A 14,853-nucleotide genomic window follows, 5' to 3' on the forward strand; every position below is an offset into this window, starting at 1 on the left:
ACATGCTTAGCAGAGGTGACTGTGGGGATTGGTCATACTGTGTCAACAAAGCCGGGAGATGTCGACAAGCCGGGAGATGTCGACAAGGGGCACTAGACCACATGCACACCAGGTGAACGTGTGACCACTGGACACCGCTTCCAGTCAATAGGGATTGAGGCGGTGTTCTGGGCACAACTGCAGCATTTCTGCCCAGCCCTTAGGAGAGGCAAGACGTGACCACCATTGGTCTGTGTGTTGGGCTGACAAGAAGAAATAAAGAAGCTGCACCCCTACTGGTCTCCTGTGTTGTCCTTTGGCGGGGGAAAATGAGTACACAACGCTACCCCGAACAGAACACAGTAGCTTGCCTCATACTTCGTGGGACTAATAAAACAAGCCACTCTTCTTTCTCAAGCAAACCTCTATGGACTCTGATAGAAAGCATCCAAGGATAAGATCTTTAGGTTGGCATACAAGAGATACCGTGGCTACACACTTAAATGTGCCAAGTGTGTTCATCCCAAAAGGACAACTTTCTTCGGTCTGCAAGAGCGGAATATTTCATCCCCAATGCCAAGGGTCTCTGCGTTTCCAGAGCTTTCTCTGTCTGAAGACAGGCATTTCCAAATCTCTTTCATAAACACAAGCACCCTCTCAGACCTATTGGACAGTTCATAAAACCCAAACGTTCCCAGAATCCTCTCCAAGTGCACTCCTTGACACCCAACAGTATTTTAAAGTTCATGTTGCCAACAAGAGACCCAACAACTGCTCAAAGCGGTTTATAGCAGAAGGAACAACAATCTTTTACCTTCACCCAATCTATGGAACATGCTTCTCCAAAAATTAAAAGGCACAAAAGAGCACGGCTCTTTCAGAAAAAAAATCAAAATATGCTTATGCCATTATTCTGTGAAAGAGCGGCTGTAGGCTGTTTACCCTTTGGTTTAGCACTAGAAAACCTCTGGGGTCAGCAGGCTGCATTTAAAAAAAATATCTTAATAAACATTAGATGAATTATGAAATAAGACGTGCCAGTAGTACCCACACATGCTTAGCCATTGGCCTTTCCACATGGAAACTTCCACTTTTTCAGGTTTGATTAGTTCATTGAGCTTTCAGAAGAAAGATGTGAATTAAGGAGGGGTGGGCATAACTCTTGTAATTCCGTGTAGTGGAATCACATGGAACTACCTGATGATTCTGCAAGATTACGCTTGAATTATACAGAAAGAGTAATTGAGCATTTTGCACTATTTGTTATCAGAAAAATGTTCCATAGTGTCCACAATGGATGCGATGATGCATTTTGCACTTAGAAATATTGCTAAATGCAACAGAAAAAGAATAACGAATGCGAGTAGCTACTTGTGCTCGCTAAATGTGCTTGTAGCGTACAATGTTTTTCCCAACATACTGCTGGCATTTTCTTAGTGCAAAATTCACTCTTGCATCCAAAATTAATGCCAGGATGCATTTTGCTGTAAGAAACAAAGCTAAATACACCAGAACACGAATAGCAAGCGGCTGCTTGTGCTCACTAAATATGCTCCTGTGGTAGGATGGTTGCCATTGTTAATTACGTGAAAAGGGGTAGTTGCATAATTATCGCAACTCTGCACCAAACAGCAACACAAAATGATCAACATTCCTCCACTTATTCCAGCATAACCTAAACTCTGCCCAGGCATAGAATTTAGACTATTTGTGTCCAAAAAAGGAATTTCAATGAAACAATTCGACAATTAACAGTCTTTTACATTACCAATTAAGAAACTGTTTACACACTGTCAGCAGCTGAAACATTGCAACTTTTCTTAAATAAAACCCAGTGGTAGGGAAAACCGTGTTGTTGGAGATAGAGGTGATCAGTGGACCCCCAAATAATGACTGGTAGCCTAAGGCACTAGTGTTTTCATTTGCGTTATCAATTACTGACAGCATTTATCGATTTCTTCAGATCCATGCAAATATCCAATCCATCTTTTACTTGAAATTCATAAGAAGAGATTTACCATGTTTAACCTAGCCCATCTTTCATGAGGTCATCAGCTCACATTTTGGAACGATGGTGTGTCTGATGTGCTAATTCGAGTACATGCAGAATACGGCAGCCTGCCTGCTTCTTGTAGTGGAAGGTGAGAACACTGTTCACTTTATATGTGGCACATCAGCTGACTTAAAATCTGCTTGTGTCTTTAGGACTTGTATGTATCTATGTATATATACATGTTTGTGTTTTAGAGAGTACAAACCTAGCTACTGAGCACTGCACAAAAGTGGGGATAAGAAATATGTGGCCCTAAGAAGAGAAAGGGGTTAATGGGAGAGGAAAATTATATAAGATTTAAGAGAGGGTGGTTAGTGGTGGAATATTTGGGTTTGGTGGGATGCTGTGCAAAGAACTGTCATTTGTTTTCATAAGCTATGAAGAAAGGAAGCTTTACAAATTGAGGGCCTGATTTAGATCTTGGTGGTGATGGTCCTGCTGTCACTTTTATGTCTGAAAACCCATCTGCCGGCATGATGGTCTACCCGCCCCATTTAGATGTCAGCAGGAGTATAGGCGAAAGATCTCCAAGAATTACTTCCTGCGTCAACGGCGGGGTCATAGTCTAAAGTGGCTGTCAGTGGGGCGTCAGCCTCTTTTACTGCTGAGCCAATCACAATGTGCATTCCCGTGACCACAACTGTGGCAGGTAAACCTCCACACCATAGTTGGCGGATTGGGAAGGATAAAAGGATGAAACTCACCTTTTTTTTTCACATTTTTCAAGTTTCCTGCTACCATGAACCTGGTCACAGTAGTCCTGCTGTTGCTGCTGCTCCTGGACCAAGATGGAAATCAATCCTGCTGTCATGGTTATACATGTTACCGTTGGATGTGTTGCTGTACAGTAGCATTGGACTTGTACATGTGTAAATATTTTTGACAAACAACACTTAATGAATAACTATGCTTATGTAGATAAGGTTGTACTTAAAAGATGCATCATAACACACCTCAAGATATAAGTGGTACTAACCTATCTGGTACGAACTGCCTTCATGGCTATGGACACCTACACAAAAAGTCACACCAATCACAAAAAGGAATGTGTTCACACATGTGTGTGCAATCAATCATTTCACAATAAAATCAGAATCATTATTTGATACAGTATGCCCAATAGGAACTACTCAATTCCATGATAATGTAGAAATTCTACTACACCATGCTGCAAGTGGGTATACACATAATGTACTGCCAATCTTATCTCTAAACTGCAAACATGGCAGATATATATGGTTTGTGCAATATATCAAAAACATTAGATGTCACTTAACTGTAAAGTGCCAGGTTCCCTGTTTAATGCATAACGCATATGTGCATGTCATTGTCACACCATGTCAAAATAAACACACATTCATTCTGCAGCCACAATAACAGAAACACATTTAACTTTGGTGTAAGTGTACAGTAACAACATGAATGCTTACACCAAAATAAATATGCCCATCACAAATGTACACTAATGTATGTAAACAAACAAAATGACTAAAATCCACAAACTGTGCTTCTCATTTTCACAAATGAGGGTAAGTGAATTGCACATACACTAGCAGAAATAACATTATCAGCAAACAATAAGTAACATTCATTAAAAAGGCCAGGACAAAGGTGTTCTCAAAATAAAAATGTTTTATTGAAATAAGATAATACTCTCATAAGTAAATTAAATGAACTTTACACAAAAAGCAAAGGCACTAGGCCTGTAGTTCACACTGTGGGCGCATGCCCTCAATGTGGCTCCTAATGTCACTGCCAACATCTCCTCTGTAAGAGGCATCTATGGGGCAGACAGCATGCACCTCAATTTTGCCACTGGGGGGAGACCTTGGGGTTTGGGAGGGGCGGCCTTTGATTTGGGAGGGGCGGGTTGGTATTTGGAAGGGGTAGATTGGGGTTAAGAAGGGGTTGTTTAGGATATGGAAGGGGTGGGTTGGGATGTAGAAGGGGTGAAACGACATTTGGAAGGGGTGGATTTATGTTTGGTAGAGTTGGTGTGGGTGGGATGTAGAAGGGGTGGTTTTGGATGTGGAAGGGATGGAAATATGTTTGGGAGGGGTGTTTTGGGATGTAGAAGGGGTCAGGTCCAGGGGAAAAAAGAAGGTCCTCCTTTAGAAAAGGGTGATTGTGTAGGGAGGTAGAGGGAGTGGCTGTGTCTGTTGTGCATGTGACTGTTGAAGGTGTGGGTGCCTGAGGGTCTGGTGTATGTGCTGTATGTTTTGATTTGTGTTTCTTTGGATGTCTATTGGGTGGGTGTTTGTGTTCAGTATGTGTGTGTGGATGTGTCTGTTATGGAGGTGGTGTATGGGGGTGTGCTGGTGGTGTGGTGAGTGTTGGTGTTGTGGTAGATGTGTTGGCTGCAGGTGTGCTGGTAATGGGTGTGTGTGTTTATGTCGTGGAGGGTGTGGTGCCTGTGAGTATGCTTATGGTGGTTGTGGGGGTAGAGTGTGTGGTGTCTGCATGTGTATGTCTGTATTTCTTGCTATGTCAGTGTGTGGATGTGCTGCTTGTGGTCATTGAAGTGGGTGTGTGCAAATGTGTGAGTGTCCTTTGGATAGGGCTGGGGGGAAGGATTTTGGATTGGGAAAGGGTGGGAGTCTGGGCACTAGGCTGGGGTGGGTGGGAGGCTGAGCTCAAAGAGGAGGCCAGACCCTGTATTAATCACTGTAAACCAGATAGGGCACCATGAACCATCCAGGCAAGCCAGCTTCTGGGTATTCTCGCAGGCCAGCTCCTGGATGGCATTCAGTAATGTGGTCTAGCCAACAGCTGTCATCCTTAAAAGAGACAGCCCACTGAATGAGCGCAGCCTGGGGCACCGGGACAGGAGGAGTGTTGCCTGCATCAAAGGGGACTTCACCTCTTTTAGGGGGGCTACACAAAACTGGAGGGGAGCAAGAGGGAGGGTGGAGATAGAACTGTGCTTAGCAGACCATAATAAAGGGGTAACAGTCGCTCCAGGGTCTGCCGCCATTAGGGACTGGTCTTAATTGGAGGCCTACAAAGAAGATGTAGAGTCACTCAAGGCCTGTGTGCCAGTCCCTTCAACCTCTGTGCCATGGCTCCCTCAGTGTCTGTGGTGTCCACACTGGAGCCTCAGTGGCCAGCTTCCTACCTGCTGATGTGGCTGCGTTCACCTTTGCCTTGCCCAAACAATGCTGAAAAGACCGATACAGCAGTTTAAGGGTATTTGTGCAAATACAATTGGGCATGAAGTTTGATCACACAACATTTGCTCAAAGCCTAGAAATCTTATACACTAGTAGTTTCCTCCACAATGAAGGGCTTTTACAGCATGAGAAAACACATAGGCATTGAGACATTTCTAACCCACTGCATTACAGAACTAAAATATATTTACTTAACCAAAAGAGCCATGTGTTGTGCTCAAAATTGACTTCCCAAGATGGGATACCACAACATCTATGCGATGTAACCTTCCATCTGCAAATGTCCCTTTAAGTATCACATTTCTCACTGTTAGACTTGGCATCATTGGCATGGTTTCCCCTAACTTTTTGCTTCTACTTTCCAGGTTGTTTCTGTGTGCTGTACTCTGTCTTTGCTGTGTTTGTTTGCCCTGGACACTTTATCACTGCTGACCAGTGCTAAAGCGTAAGTGTTCCCTTAAAAATTATATGTGTACATTGGCTTATCCATGATTGGCATATTTGATTTACTAGTAAGTCCCTAGTAAAGTGCACTAGAGGTACCCAGAGTATGTAAATCAAATGCTACTAGTGGGCCTGGAAAACTGGTTGTGCTACCTACATTAGTAGCCCTGTAAACATGGTTCAGACCTGCCACTGCAGTGTCTGTGATTGCAGTTTTAAACTGCCAATTCAACTTGACCTTTCTTTCTTCTTCTCCATCTGCACCTCATCTTGATCCTGAAGCACCAAATGACAATGTTACATACTCCACAATTCCTTGTTCTAACCGGTTTTCTTCTCTGGCCCCCCAAGTTCTGGAAAATCCTTTATTAATTTCCATGACTTTGTCACATACGGAGAGTGTTCCTTTACTAAATGACCTGCCAGCACTGGTGTTTAGCCTCAAGAGTGAAATAGGTGAGCTGAAATCCTTATTGCTAGAAATCACTACTCTTCTCAAAGGCAAATTTCTTCTCCCTATTGATGAGCCCAAGCCAAACCCTACAACATCCAAATACCCATATGTAAAAATTGTTTCCTCAACAGAGCCCCTGCCACCGCCATTAAGCACAGCAGCCTTTTTGGAAGGGCAGCGTTCTCATAGCCAGAACATGTCCTCTTTTGAATGTAATATTCCTCTTCCTTCTAATGTCCCTCTTAAATGGGACACTACTAAAGCTTCCCGCCAAAATTTTAACCCAACTAAGAATAATTATATATATATGTGGAATGTTCCACCTTTGCCCCCCAATACATGAGAAGATAAAGCCTCACTAGCCAATAAGGCCTCGCATTGGCTAAGACACGTTAGAGGATGTGGCTCAGTCATCCACGATGACATTTTATCTGCCGAACGAGCAAATGGTCTTCCTGGTTGTCGAGACCTTATAAAACTTAATTTCAAATACTCCCATCTGGTAACAGGTCTTCTAGATATGGAAGCACGCAATATAAATAGGAAGCCATCTGCTATTTTTCTCAGTGCCAGTCTTCCCACTGATGGCCATATGAAGCCGAACTTTCACTCTAGAACAGCCAATTGGGTCTCGAGCTGTTCTTCAGACCATCGAGATTTCAGGCCATCAGGCCTCAAAAGGTGTATCATCTGACCTTGCCCTAATGACCAGCTCCGGTCCTACTTTTAGTGGCCAACCAGCATCTGATTTCGATCTCCAGGGGGCCACTTCCGACACTGATTGACTATACTTTACTAATTCCTGTGTTTTCACTCCTAGTTCAGACCGATGGGCTACAGGCTTTTCAGTCTATCCACCTAGTCCAGGTGCTGTTCCCCCTTTGGGTTCACAACTTGTTAATACCAATAAATTTACAAATCCGCTTATGGAGAAGCTTACTGACAGCGACCTTCCAGACGACACTCTCGTGAAATCAAGCTGCTCTATTGCCCAGACACCAGCAAAACTTTTGTCCTGGAATGTGGCTGGCGTCAATGGCAAACTCGCAGACAAAGAGTGGGGGGCATTTGTTGAAAATTTTAATGTATGTATGTTCCTGGAAACATGGGCCAAAAACTGCACATATAGACAGGGGTTCAGTTCTTTTTTTAAACTGGCTATGCCGTCTTTAGCAGGTAGGGCAGCAGGGGGCTTATGTACTTGGGTTAAATCAACAGAGGTGGGAGTAATAAAGGAGATATATGTGGACTCCCATGACATTTTGGCTATTGCTATCCAGCCAATCTCAGGCCCCCCTGTTCTCTGTATAAACATTTATAGCAGGCCGGGACCCTCTAACAATTGCTCTACTATTATTGAGCTATTAAACACCCTAATCTCAGATTTTCGTCTTAAATATCATATTGTATTAGCAGGGGATTTTAATGTCCAACTTGAATTCAATTTAGACCTTATAGAGGTTATGCAGCCTGAAGATAGTGTATGGAACATTCCTTCCCATTCCACCCAGCAAAACTCACACAAACCTAGCGTTAGGGCAATGCAGGTATTAGATCTTATGATATCACATGGTCTCCGTCTTGGCAATGGCCGTTTTCCAGCTGACACCCCTGCAAGACCAACCTTTTTTAGGGGTCCTTATAGTAATAAACTAGATTACATTTTTTTTTATTTAAGAGTTTGGCACTACATACTAGATGTGGAAGTGGGCAATCCACACACTAGTGATCATGCCCCTCTACAGATCACGTACAAGAGACCTCTTTTAGCAGGAGCCGTATCTCTTTCTGCTTTTCCTGCTGTTATGGAGTTGTCTAGTAACAGGCGCACAGTAAGATGGGACTCTTTTGAGAAATCGAACAAGCTCCGAGAAAAACTGTGTGCTTTAATTTCTTCTCACCAGTTATTTGACCATAGTCTTACTTTATCTCCAATCGAAGTTACGTCCCTCCATTGGACCTCTTTACTACCCTGAAAGAGTTGTTTTCTAAACGTGCAAGGCCGCTGACTAACTCTTGTCCCCAACCTTGCTCCAAATGGTTTAACAAGAGGCGTAGAGAGGCTAAAAATACCCTGGTCGGTGTTTTAAAGACAAAGAACAGACTAGGTATTATCAATGCTAGACGTAATTATGCTTTGATATGTAATAGGAGCAATCAAGAGCACGAAGAGGAGCTCTGGAGTGACCTATTTGAGGCAGCTAGGGCTCACAACTCCAAACGATTTTGGCTTTTGGTATCTCGCAGTGATCAGAACCGAGCCCCTTATTTGGAGTCCCAAATTACTCCTGATGCCTGGCTTTCCCACTTTAAAGAACTGTATGGCTCTCCACTAGCCCTCGATCCCCCAAGTTTGGGACAGCTGACAACACCTCATTCGCCCGTGTCCTCTTTGCCTTTTTTTACACTGAATGAAACTGCGCAGGCCATCAGTGCCCAAAAAAGCAGCGAAGGCCCCTGGGTCGGATGCGATCCCTTCCGATATGTTTAAAGCGGACCAGAACACCTGGAGCCCGTATATTAACAGGCTCTCTAATGCAATTTTGACTACCAGATTCTACCCTGACTCATGGAAAGAGGCAATCATTGTGCCTATTTATAAGAAAGGAGAGACGAATCTCCCGGGAAACTATAGACCCATCAGCCTCCTTGACAATCTCCAGAAAATATTTTGCCATCAATTGTTGAGTAGGCTGAGTAAATGGATAGTGGAAAACCAAATTTTAAACCACCTCCAAGCGGGCTTCAGAGAAAAAATCAGCACAATAGACCAGATATTCCGTTTCATTTCTATTAAATGGAAAGTTGTTGATGTGAACTCAGGCCACCTATTTGTAGCATTTGTTGACCTAAAATCACCTTTCGATTTGGTACCCCGCAATAAATTGTGGGATGTCTTGTCTAAAATGGGAGTCCCTTGCCCTATTTTAAATATCATCAGAGATCTCTATACTGGTAATTATGGTAGAATCAGATGGGGTCGGCAAGGTGAACTAACTGAAAAATTTCCCACCGCTCGTGGTGTGAGGCAAGGCTGTGTACTCGCCCCTACCTTATTCCTCCTTTTTATAAATGCATGCATTCCGTATCTTATGGAGTGCTCTAATGATGCCCCCAAAATAGGAGGGCAGAAGATCCCCTGCCTCCTATTTGCTGATAACACCTTGTTGATATCCCAAACAGCTACAGGTCTCACAACCCTGCTTTCGAGATTCATGGCCTTTTGTAACGATCACGGCCTGGAAATCAATCGATCAAAAACTAGGTGTATGGTGTTTGGGGATAAAAAAGGTAGGATGCGGCGCCCCATTTATTTAGAGGGCGCCGCATTGGAAAGAGTTGGCGATTTTGAATATCTAGGCCTGAAACTAGAAGATTCGCACAAATGGTATTCTCATCTCCAGAAAGCAAATCTCCGTTTGAAACAACAGACGAGCCGTATTGTAAGATTTGCAGCTAGATCTCCTAGCTTTGCCGTGACACCCACAATTGAAATCTACAAATTACAAGCAAGGGGGGGAGCCCTTTATGGAGCCGATCTGTGGGGCCACTGTAATTTAGATGATTTGACAAAAGTGGAAAACTCTTTTTTAAGGTCCTTGGTAAGAGTTCCTTCAAGTACCCCAATGCTTCCCATTCAAATGGACCTAAATCTGCCTCCCATTTGCCAGATTGCTGCTCTCAGGCCCTTGTTGGTTTGGATCCGTCTATGGTCATTAGACTCTCTTATTCCCTATAGATGTGGGCTAGTTAACCTGATGGCCAATAATACTAGTCCAAAAATCAAGTGGTGTGCGTACGTAGCAGGGATTTTCACACTACTTGGCTTGGGGTCTTACTGGAAGGATCCGCTATCTATTCCAAAAAATGCAACACAGACACTAAAGGATGCATTTTGGCTCCATGTGCATCTTTCACAACTGTCTGTTGTTTCATCATCTTCCATGACGGGCAGTTTCTTACAAATAAAATGCCATTATGAATCCACGGAATATATGGACATAGTTCTCTCTCCACGTGCACGTGCATTGTACATTAGATTTAGGATAGGCTCTCTCCCTTTGCGCATTCTAACACACAAATGGGTCAACACTAGCTGCACTTCGAAGATGTGCCCAATGGGTTGTGCCAGGGAAGAATCTATAACCCATGTTCTTTTTCAATGTCCTGCATATCATAATCAGAGAGTTCGTTGGATCATTCCCTTGTGTAGGAAAATGGGTTTTAAGAACTGTCCACTGGCCTTGAGAATTTTTAAATCTGACCCATCCGCTCTAGTGGCTTGTTGTCTGGCAAAATATTTAGATTCCATCTGGCACTGTAGATCGAACATACTTAAAAAAATAGAGGTAAACTCAACTATAGACGTGGGGAGTGGCTGTTGAGGAACTCACCCGTGAATTTTAACGTAGGCATCTATTACCTTTTATCGCTTAAAGTATTCTTATGTCTAGATACTTTTGGTTAAGTCTGTATCTGTTTCTTGATGCTTACTATGCAAAATCTTGCATTCTCATATGATCTTATAATATGGCTTGAATTTTTAAAGGGAACATTTTTATGTTTAATATATACACTTTTATTGTCTAAAAGTATTTTTTATGCTTAGATATTCTTATACTTTTAAATAGATCGGTTAGGCTCGTATTTGAATCTTGATGTCTAACATACAAAATCTTGCACTATTATATGATTTTATAATACGGTTTGAACTTCCAGAAGGAAAATCCTCATGTTTTACATTTTTTTATGTAGCCCAACCTCTAATGCTTGAAACTTTTTGTACACAACCTGCTGCTTTGTAAAACTGTGAATTGTGGTGTGCTTTTATGGTATTTACTTTTACCGAAATAAAGCTAACGAACAAACAAACTTGACCTTTCCTTTACATATATGTAAGGCACCCCTAAGGTGGGCCCTATATAACCCCATGAGCAGGGTGCAGTGTATGTGAAAGGTGGGACATGTACTAATGTGTTTTACATGTCCTGATAGTTAAATACCGCCGAATTTGGTTTCCAAAGTTGCAAGGCCTAGCTTTCTCACAGGTTAACATGGGGGCTGCTATTAAATATTATTAAATCGCAGATTCCCTTTGGGAGTAGATAGACATGTGGAGTTTGGGGTCTCTGAACTCACAATTTCAAAATACATCTTTTAGTGAAGTTGGTCTTTAGATTGTTTGTTTGATAATGCCACTTTTAGAAAGTAGGCATTTTCTTGATTAAACCTTTCTGTGACTCTGCTTGTTTGTGGATTCCCTGTCTGGGTCCGTTTGATAATTGGGCTGTTTGCACCTCTCCTGTAGACAGTGACACAAAGGGAGCTAGGATGTAGCCTCCATATCCTGATGGGCCATCTGGGCTGAGGGCAGGGTAGGGTAGGAGTGGTCACTTACACCTGAAAGGGCTGTGCCTGCCCTCACACAATGCAGACTTCATCCCCTTGGTGTGTGTCTGGGGCCTGGCCTGGGCAAGGCAGGATTTTGAAAACAACAGAAACTTCTCTTTGAAGTAGGCCTACTTCAAAGGCAGAAAGGGGAATAAGAAGACCACCCAAAACCCCTGAAAATCAGATTACTTCTGGAACTAAGAGGAACCTGCCAAGGAGAAGAGCTAGAGAGCTGAAGGAGGACCACTGCCCCTTTGCCTGTGACTGTGCTTTGCTGGGTTGGCCTGCAGTAGCTGCTTCTGCCTGAGAGAGGACAAAAACTGACTTTTGTGTGACTTCCCACTGGTGAAGAATCTCCAAGGGCTTGAACTGAGCTTGCCTCCTGTTGTTGAAGTCTCAGGGGCAACAAAGATGTCTCTCGGCCAGCACTTGGGCTTCTGCTTAGAGTCCTGCCTGCCAAGTGGTGCCCTAACCTGTCTCTGGGCCCTTGAAAGGTGCAGCTGGTGGGAAATGACTGAAATCTACGCAAAGACCACCATGTGGGGAAACGTTTGACGCACCACCCTCCCCGCGGATGATAAAATACGTGCTGCTGGCCTTGCGGCTACAATTGATGCTCCACCTGCATCACAGCTGGAAAAGCAATGTGCAGCACCCGCAGCGGCTGCTGTGATTGACGCAAGCCCCCACACAGCGTGGTTTCTTGACACCGTGTGACCGGATTTTAACGCACCATCGCATGGAGTGGAAAATCGACGCAAAGCCAGCCCAGACCTGAGGTACCCATCTGGATCAACGCATTACTGTCTTGCTGAAGAGAAGATGCCGACCCAACTGTAGCAGGAACGACACACGCTTGTAGGTGAGAAATCAACAGTTTGCTTGCCTTTTCTGAAGGATGCTCGCCCGTGCGGCTTTATGTTGACACTACCCAGGTACTTTTAAGTGATAACAGCGTTCTCACTGTTTTCTAAGGTTTAAGACTCTTATTATTTTTAAAATTCATAACTTGACTTGTGTATGTCGGATTTTTGTCATTTTAGTCCTGTTTTGTTTAGATATATATTACCTATTTGTTTAAACCTGTGTTGCTTCAGTTTGTAGTGTTTTCACTGGGTTACTGTGTGTGTTGGTACAAATGCTTTACACATTGCTTTTGAAGTTAAGTCTGCCTACTAGTGCCAAGCTACCAAGGGGGTGAGCTGGGTTCACTGAGGGTGATTCTCCTTTACCCTGACTAGAGTGAGGGTCCTTGCTTGGACAGAGGGTAACCTGACTGCCAACCAAAGACCCCATTTCTAACACTCACTATCATTGATTTCTCATCTAGACAAAATCTGAGGACACAAAAATGGTGTTTGGGGATGTGTAACTCTCTCACCAATGTGGAAACATTTCTGTCTGTTGCAAGCAGTACAGTTTATCATAAACATTTACACTCTTTTACGCACACTGCCTTACATGCACATTTGTGAAGGGCTATCCTTCTGGGTATTCTGGCTGGCCAGCCCCTGGATGGCATGCCAACCTGCTACTGTCCATGTGAATTGAATAGAAATTTGCTGTACAAACAGGTTTCAAACATGTCCCAGATAAGGAATAATGCAACTGTACACACGTTTCCAGTCCTTTTGCTCATTATCATTGTGTCATAACACCAACTTACCAATGTCAAGTCTGATATATCAACTGTATCATAAGGGCGCAGTTTGCCAGACCACCAATTACTGGGCCCACATGACCTACTCAAATTTGTGATGGAGTATCCCACCTGATGCCGTTAAATGGGGCATGATTGGTCTAATAGTCCCTCATGACATAGAGAAAATGCAGGTACCCCTTTGTTCACATGAAGGCATGTGACTGCTCAAAACAGTATTTGACCTGTGATAAGAAATCTAGTGGCAACCTTCAGCACAAAGCAATACACCATCCACAGTATCGGACACTGTCTGATTAACTTACACCTCCAGAAATCCTCACATGTACAAGTACATAACAGAAATGATTCATGACAGAGTGACGCAGCTATTGTTTTTTGAGCCTAGCTGTCATACACGTTAGCCTATGGCAAACTTTGTCGTGGAGGTTTCCATCTACTATGTGGACATATTTGGCAATATACAGCACATTAAAAGTGAACCGTGACTGTGTTTGACATCAGTAGTACATTGGGAGAAGTAATACCTCCATTGACTGTACTTAGAAAACAAATGTAAAAAAAGATGTGTAAATAATACATTTCAAATATAGTATTTGCACATAATATAAAAAAAGAAACAGAATATATTTGGGAACATTGTATGTACATATATGTCTCAATGAGATTCATAATCTTACAAAGATTTCAGATGTGTATTGATTATCAAGGTATGATAGGAACAGTTGAGTTGATATTTTCTTTTCCATACATGCAGACACATGAACCCAGGTATTGGTATAAGATGGCCTCAGGTCTTCAGGATATTTTCAGACCTTGCTACCATGGAGGAGAGGGATATGATGTAAAGATTTTAACTAAATAGGCAAACTATTGTGGATTTGTATCACAAGCTGGAGACTGATCTTCTGCCTCACAATATGAATTCAACAGAAATGACGCCAATAGTGAAAATCATGGCAGTACTTAATTTAGTGGCCACTGGGTCTTTTCAATACACTGTGTCAGTATCTGGGGGCATATCCCAACCAACGTTCAGATGGCCTTTCTTCACTGCTGAGAAACATCGATAGCTATGTCCAGTTCCCACAACTTCAGGATTTGGTGACTATGAACGGAGAATTGTATGCATTAGATGTACTAACACATGTGCTTGGAGCCATAGATGACACGCATATTGCCTTGGTGCAACTACACACAAGGGAAAAGGTCTATCACAATCAGAATAACTTCCATTCCATCAATGTGCAAGTTGTCTGCTTACTGGATTTATACATCTGAAGTGTGTGTGACCACTTTCCTGGATCAACACATTATTTCTTTGTACTACGGAATAGCACCATACCCCTGCAAATGTCACAGCTTGGACCTGAGACGGTCTGGCTAGTTGGTAAGTACAATATGACTTGAGAATCGTTTGCCTGAATCCTATTTTAGGAAGGCACAATGGCTTGCTATGATATTAACCTGCTGAAGTGTTGCTTCCAGGTAGGAGACTCAGTGTATCTTAACAAACCATGGTTGTTGGCACCTCTGAGGAATCCGACAATACCAGAGGAAATCTGCTTCAATAAGGCCCATGGAAAAATATGGGGGCCAGTGGATCAGGCTTTTGGGCTCCTCAAGGCCAAGTTAAGGTGCCTGGACCAGACCGGTGGAGCCTTCCTCTACTCACTCGATAAGGTGTGCCAAATCACACTTG

This window comes from Pleurodeles waltl, chromosome 3_1 (genome assembly GCF_031143425.1).
Source record: "Pleurodeles waltl isolate 20211129_DDA chromosome 3_1, aPleWal1.hap1.20221129, whole genome shotgun sequence".
In the NCBI taxonomy this organism is placed as follows: domain Eukaryota; kingdom Metazoa; phylum Chordata; class Amphibia; order Caudata; family Salamandridae; genus Pleurodeles; species Pleurodeles waltl.